General features: G+C 32.2%; 1 pseudogene; it reads right to left on the bottom strand.

Moving 5' to 3' along the window:
* Positions 1 to 4,594: 4,594 nt before the first annotated feature.
* Positions 4,595 to 4,705, bottom strand: LOC133693028 (small nucleolar RNA R71; annotated as a pseudogene).
* Positions 4,706 to 8,079: the final 3,374 nt, after the last annotated feature.

Here is an 8,079-nt window from a genome sequence, read left to right as displayed (position 1 = left end):
GGTAAGTTGGCAATTAACTTGATTTTAGATTTGTCAACCTCAATTCCTGTTGATGAAACAATGTGACCAAGTACAATGTCGTTTGTTACCATAAAATGACATTTTCCCCAATTCAGCACAAGATTCTTCTCTTCACACCTGTTCAAAACTTTTTCCAAGTTAGTTAAACAATCATCAAATGAATCACCAAAAACAGAAAAATCATCTATAAAAATCTCAAGAAAATGTTCAACCATATCACTAAATATGTTAATCATGCATCTTTGAAACGTGGCTGGTGATTAGTACTTAAAAGTGCATTTTTATCAAGGTTTTATATCATCATTTTGCACTTGAAGTATCAATAACTCCTTAACTAAAACATGTTTTATAATAACATATCTAATACTATAAGATACCTTTAATTTATGGTAAATGTTCATCTTAAATGCAGGCCTATCACATAAATGAAAGAATTGATTGATGAGTTAAAGTACTGAAATTGAAAGGACAAAGAGATGGCCAAACTTAGAAAAGAGATGCTGGTGCAGTCCAAACTGGAACACTGTTCGGTAATTGGGTCATATCTGGAGTTGCAGATCTTGGATTTAAGTCCATTTTATATGGATGGAAAGATAAGACATAGGCCTACAACTTTTATGTGGAGTCCAAGATTTAAAAAGGTTGTTTTCAAGTCCAAATTGTAGCAACAACAAAGAAGTCTGAATCTGTCCTGCAGCCCAGACACTGTTCAGTGTTCAGCCCATATCTCAAGTTCTAGAAGTCCAAATGATCTCAAATGTTTACCCTGGAAAGATGAGACAATTTCCTATAACTTTCATGATTTAAGTTTGTTCAAAATATGACGTCATCAATGATGTTTTTGGCAGACAAGAAGATAAGAATTGTCACCAAGTCAAGATGTGGCCACCCACTCATCAATTAGTCAACAAATCAATAGTTCCGAATTTTGGCCTATAAAAGAAGGCATTTGCCATGTATTTAGGCATCTTGGTGTTCAGATCAAGATCATGCTCTTGCTCTCTCTTTATATTTTGTAATGCTTAAGTTTTGCTTATATTAATCACTTGCTTATGCTTTTCATTTCCTTTCCTTGTTTATTTATGTTTCTTTCTTTCATTATGTTTAGTTAAGTTAATTATGTCAAGGTGAAAAGGGTACACCAATGGTGTAAGCATAAGTATAATATAAACTTAACATGGACCTTAATGTTGGATACTAACATGCTTTATATTTGCTATCTTGTTCACTTTTAATACTTTGCTTGTTAAATGGTTAATCTAGATTTATGAATTTTGGCCTATAAAAGGAGGCATTTGCCATGTATTTAGGCATCTTGGTGTTCAGATCAAGATCATGCTCTTGCTCTCTTTATATTTTGTAATGCTTAAGTTTTGCTTATATTAATCACTTGCTTATGCTTTTCATTTCCTTTCCTTGTTTATTTATGTTTCTTTCTTTCATTATGTTTAGTTAAGTTAATTATGTCAAGGTGAAAAGGGTACACCAATGGTGTAAGCATAAGTATAATATAAACTTAACATGGACCTTAATGTTGGATACTAACATGCTTTATATTTGCTATCTTGTTCACTTTTAATACTTTGCTTGTTAAATGGTTAATCTAGATTTATGTTGTATAACACTTGGTACAACAAATACTTGACACTTTTATAGCCCATACTGTATGGTATAACCGACACCTGAGCTATGAAAGGAACTTGATTTGTTGTTAACATAAGTTATAATCATGAATGTCTAACAACATTTACAAGTGTTAGCATTATTCGAATAAGATAACTAATGTAATCATGTTAACAATTTATAATCTGATTGGAACCTCCTTTGTGTGTGGTTTCCAGTTGAGTAGTGTTTATACTATACTTGTTTGAAATACCATTAGTGGATCCTCTAACCTTGACATTTGTTGTTATCATTGTTTAATCCTTACGTTAATCTTCTATCTCAAAGTTCTCATCGGCTTCTTCCTCTTCTTCTTCACTATTATTATTATTATTATTATTATTGTTATTGTTATTGTTATTGTTATTGTTATTGTTATTGTTGTTGTTATTGTTGTTGTTATTGTTACTTTTGTATTATTGTTATCTATAATTTATACAATTAACCTCCCTGTGGTTCGACCCCGGTCTTGCCGGGTTATTTATTACTTCGACACTCCTGCACTTGGGAGAAGACATCAATCTTTTGGTCGTGTAGGTGATTAGTACTTAAAAATGCATTTTTATCAAGGTTTTATATCATCATTTTACAATTGAAGTATCAATAACTCCTTAACTAGAGCATGTTTTATAATAACAAGTCTGATAATATAAGATACCTTTAATTTATGGTAAATGTTCATTTTAAATACAGGCTTATCACATAAATCAAAGGATTGATTAATGAGTTTAACTACTAAAATTGAGAAGACAAAGAAGTGTGATTATTACTTAGAAGTGCATTTTTATCAAGGTTTTATATCATCATTTTGCACTTGAAGTATCAATAACTCCTTAACTAGAGCATGCTTTATAATAACAAATCTGATAATATAAGATACCTTTAATTTATGGTAAATGTTCATTTTAAATATAGGCCTATCATATAAATTAAAGGATTGATTGATGAGTTTAACTACTGAAATTGAGAAGACAAAGAGAGGGCTGAGCTTAGAAAAGAGATGTTGGTTCAGTCCAAACTGGAACACCATTCGGTTATTAGATCATAAATGGAGTTGTAGAACTTGGATTTAGGTCTGGTTTATATGTATGGAAAGCTAAGACATAGGCCTAAAACTTTCATGAAGAGTCCAATATTCAAAAGGAACGTTTTCAAATTCAACTTGTAGCAACAACAAAGAAGTCAGAATCTGTCCTGCAGCCCAGACATTATTCAGTGTTCAGCCCATATCTCGAGTTCTAGAAGTCCAAATGCACCAAGTTGGAAATCTGAGACAATTTCCCAAAACTTTCATAAAGACTATCTGCTCAAATGCTGATGTGAGTAATGATGTTTTCTGCAGACAAGAAGATAATGATTGTTACCAAGTCAAGAGGTGGCCACCCACTCAACAATTAGTCATCAAATCAATAGTTCTGAATTTTGGCCTATAAAAGAAGGCATTTGCCATGCATTTAGACATCTTTGTTTTCAGATCAAGATCATGCTCTTTATTTCTTTCTTTATATTTTTGTAATGTTTAAGTTTTATTTCATATTATATTTTCCTTAATCTCTTGTTTATGCTTTTCATTTCCTTTACTATACTTATGTTCTTATGTTGTTTATTTATGTTTCTCTTCTTCATTATGTTTAGCTAAGTTTATTATGTCAAGGTGAAAAGGCTACACTAATAGTGTAAGAATAAGTATAGTGTAAACTTAACATGGACTTTAATGTTTGATATTAACATGTTTTGTATTTGTTATCTTAGTCACTCTTAATACTTTGCTTGTTAAATGGTTAATCTAGATTTATGTTGTATAACACTTGGTATAACAAATACTTGATCCTTTCATAACCAACTATATGGTATAAGCGACACCTGTGTTATGAAAGGAACCTGATTTGTTGTTAACATAAATTAACATCATGATACCTGACAACATTTACAAGTATTAGCATTATTCGAATAAGATAACTAATGTAATCATGTTAACAATTTATAATCCGATTGGAACCTCCTTTGTGTGTGGTTTCCAGTTGAGTAATAAAAAGAGTTTATACTATACTTATTTGAAATACCATTAGTGGATCCTCTAACCTTGACAATTGTTTTATCCTTGTTTAATCCTTACATCAATATCCCATACAATTCTCATAAACTCTTGTTTTATTAAATATATATATTATTTGTAATTTATATAGTTAACCTCCTTGTGGTTATTTGTAATTTATATAGTTCACCTCCTTGTGGTTCGACCCCAGTCTTACCAGGTTATTTATTACTTCGACACTCCTGCACTTCGAATAAGACATCAATCTTTTGATTGTGTCAAGTTTTCGGTGTCATTGCCAGGGAGGTAAATTCTTGTATAAATTATAATATTTATTTATTTTCACTTTTCACTTTTCATTTTATCTAACTTTTGTTTCTTTTTGTTTCTTCCTTTTATTCTCTTCTTACACGTGCATGAGAGTTTGGTCATGTACATTAAGTTGTAGACTTTGTAAGATATCATCATTTTTAGAAAATATGGCCGAAAAAGATAACCAGTCGCTTCATAATGAGAATAATCGTGTTATAACACTTAGAGACCACATGAATCCCACAAGAACAAGTGCACCCTCATGTATAGTTTTCCGCCTGATGTATCTCATTTTAATTTTAAGTCAGACATTATTCAACTTTTACCTTCTTTTCATGGCTTAGATCTAGAAAATCCATACTTGCATTTGAGAGAATTTGAGGAGGTTTGTAACACTTATAATAACTCAAATTGTAGCATGAACACCATCAAATTAAAGCTTTTTCCTTTTTCTTTAAAAGATAAAGCTAAAACATTACTACAAAATTTGAGACCAGGATCCATTCGTGCTTGGGATGAAATGCAACAACAATTTTTAAAGAAGTTTTTCCCTTCTTATAGAACAAACTCTTTCAAAAGACAAATCACCACTTTCACTCAAAAACCAGGAGAAACATTTTACCAATGTTGGGATAGGTATCAAGACTTGCTTAATACTTGCCCTCATCATGGTTTTCAAACATGGAGATTGGTTTCACTTTTTTATGAAGGGTTAACACCTAAAGATAGACAAATGGTGGAATTGATGTGCAATGGAACTTTTGAAGATAAAGACCCTAATGAAACAATGGAGTATTTAGACTTGTTAGCTGAAAATACTCAAAATTGGGACACTACAGGTACTTATGAGGCACCGGGTAAAACTCAACCTCATATATCCAGTGGAGCTATGTACAACCTTATGGAAGATCATGACTTCCAAGCCAAGTTTGCATCTTTAGCTAGAAAAGTCGAGGCACTAAAATTGAAAAAGAGTGGTCAATTAAAATCTATTCAAGACATTGTGTGTCGAATTTATGAAACTAATGAACACTCAACCAATGACTGTCCAACTTTGTCTTCTTTCAAGGAACACCTTCATGAACAAGCCCATGCTTTGAACAGTTTCCAAAGGCCCAATCATAACCCATACTTGCAAATATACAATCTTGGTTGGAGAAATCACCCAAATTTTAGTTAGAAGAGTGATAACAATAATGCACAAACTTCATAGCCATCGTTTCAAGCACACCATAATTTCTAAAATTTTCATGGATATACACCTCTTTATGTTCCCCCTCCTAGAAGAAATCTTGAGGAAACATTGCATGCATTCATTGAAAAGCAAGAGGCAATCAACACTCAACTTACTCAAACCATGATAGATTTTAAAGATACTCTTGCAAAATTCACATCTACTCTTATTTTTCAGGAGAAAGGTAAGTTTCCATCTTAACCACAGCAAAATCCCAACGGGCAATACAATGCAAATGCAAGTAGTTTCGGAAGCCAACACATGGATCAAGTCCAATCGGTCATTACTCTTCATAGTGGTAAGATTATTGAAAAACCCATTCTTGAACCTTGTGAGAAAGATGATGAGTCAATCTCTGAGGGTAAGGAAGGGGTTAAACCTGAACATTGCAAAGAAAAGACTGATTCCCCACCAGTACTTCCATTTCCTCATGCCATGACCAAACAAAGGGAAGTTCATCACGATTCTGAAATCTTTGAAACTTTTAAACAAGAAGAAATCGAGGATAAAAAAGGCATCGAAAATGTTGTTGCGGATCATTTGTCAAAATTGACAATAGATTCGACATCTGATATCACACCAATTGATGATTACTTTCCTGATGAATCTTTACTTTCTCTTAGTTCAATATATTGGTCTGCTAATATTGACAATTTTCTTGCTTCAGGATTTTTGCCAGCTCATTTGGATACCCACAACAAAAGAAAGTTTTTGAGCGACGTGCAGAACTTTTATTGGGATGACCCTTACTTATTTAAATATTATCATAATCAAATATATCAAAGGTGCATTCTTGACAATGAGGTAAGTAGTGTCATGAAATTTTGTCATTCTGAGGCATATGGGGGTCATTTCTCATCAAGAAAGACAACTGCAAAAATCTTATAAAGTGGATTTTACTGGCCCACCATGTTTGATTAGTACTTAAAAGTGCATTCTCATTAAGGCTTTATATCATCATATTGCACTAAAGTATCATTAAATTCCCTAACTAAAGCATGTTTTATAATAACAAGTCTGATAATATAATATATCTTTAATTTATGGTAAATGCTTATTTTGAATGCAGGTATATCTCATAATTCAAAGGATTGATTGATGTGATTAACTATTGAAAGTGAAGAGACAAAAAGAGGACTAGGCTAAGAGAAGAGATGATGGTTCAATTCCAAACTGGAACACCATTCGGTTATTGGATCATAACTGGAGTTGTAGACCTTGGATTTAGGTCTAATTTATATGGATAGAAAGCTAAGACATAGACCTAAAACTTTCATGAGAGTCCAAAACTCAATTCTGCTGTTTTCAAGTTCAAATCTTAGAAACAACAGAAAAGTCAGAACTTGTCCTGCAGCTCAGACACTGTTTAGTTTTTAGCTCATATCTTGAGTTCTAGAAGTCCAAATGAGCTCTGGTTTTTTTGTTGGAAAACTAAGACAATTGCCCACAGCTTTCATAGAACAAAGAGCTCAAATTCTGATGTTAGCAATGACATTTTGGCCAGCCAACAATATCAATAACCAGCAGCCAACAATGTCAAAAACCAGCCACCAAGTCAATGGTTGGCCACCAACTATTTTCTTAGTCAACCAATCAATAGTTTTGAATCTTAGCCTATAAAAGAAGGCATTTGCCATGTATTTAGTCATATTATTTTTTAGATCAAAGTCATCTTCTTACTTTCTCTCTTTGTAATATTCAAGTTTTCTTTCATGCTATATTAATCTCTTGTTTATGTTTTTTCATTTCCTTTCCTATACTTAGTTAACTTATATCATGTTTATGTTCTTATGTTGTTTATTTATGTTTTTCTTCTTTATTATGTTTAGCTAAGTTAATTATGTCAAGGTGAAAAGGTTTTACTAATGGTGTTAGAATGGGTATAATATAAACTCAACATGGACTTTAATGTTTATATCCAAGAAAGTTTGTTATTAGCATGTCTTATCTTTTTATCTTACTAATTTTTAATACCTTGCTTGTTAAATGGTTAATCTAGATTTGTGTTGTATAACACTTGGTACATCAAATGCTTGATCCTTCATAGTTTTTGGCAGATATCGTTGTTATGATAGGAACTTGATTTGTTGTTAACATAAGCTAGCAACATGAATGCCTGATGATATTTATAAGTATGGTGTTACTTAGATAAGATGATTAATATGATCATGTTAATAATTTACAATGAGCTAATAACGATAAATCATCCGATTGGAATCTCCTTTGTGTGTGGTTTCCAATTGAGTAATAAAAAGAGTTTATATTATATTTATTTGAAATACCATTAGTGAATCCTCTAACCTTGACATCTGTTTTATCATTGTTTAATCCTTACACCAATATCACATCCCAAAACTCTCTTCAACTCCTTTTCTGTTATCATTCTCTTCAAATCTTTTTCTTTATTTGTAATTTATATAGTTGACCTCCATGTGGTTCGACCCCGGTCTTGCCGAGTTATTTATTACTTTGACACTCCTGCACCTGGGATAAGACATCAATTCTTTGATCGTGTTAATGTTCAAGGGCTCACATGCATTCTGCAAAACCTGTGAAAATTATCAAAAGGTGGGATTTATTTCAAAACATAGAGTCTTTAGATAATCTTTTATTGACTCTTAAGTCTCATCATAGTAGAGATGTGCATTATGCAATTCATGATTTATAACCCTATTTTCATAAAGAACATGCTCATCATAGTCTTGGGAATCTAACTAAAAAAGACCATGTTTGCTAGTTTTTAAGAAAACTGGATGGGAAGTCTATCCCCGACCCAGAGATGGTGTTTAAGCCGTTCTTGGATGTAAAACCAAGG

The sequence above is a fragment of the Populus nigra genome, chromosome 4 (assembly GCF_951802175.1).
Source record: "Populus nigra chromosome 4, ddPopNigr1.1, whole genome shotgun sequence".
Lineage (NCBI taxonomy): Eukaryota > Viridiplantae > Streptophyta > Magnoliopsida > Malpighiales > Salicaceae > Populus > Populus nigra.
This window is presented reverse-complemented; position numbering and strand designations above follow the sequence as displayed.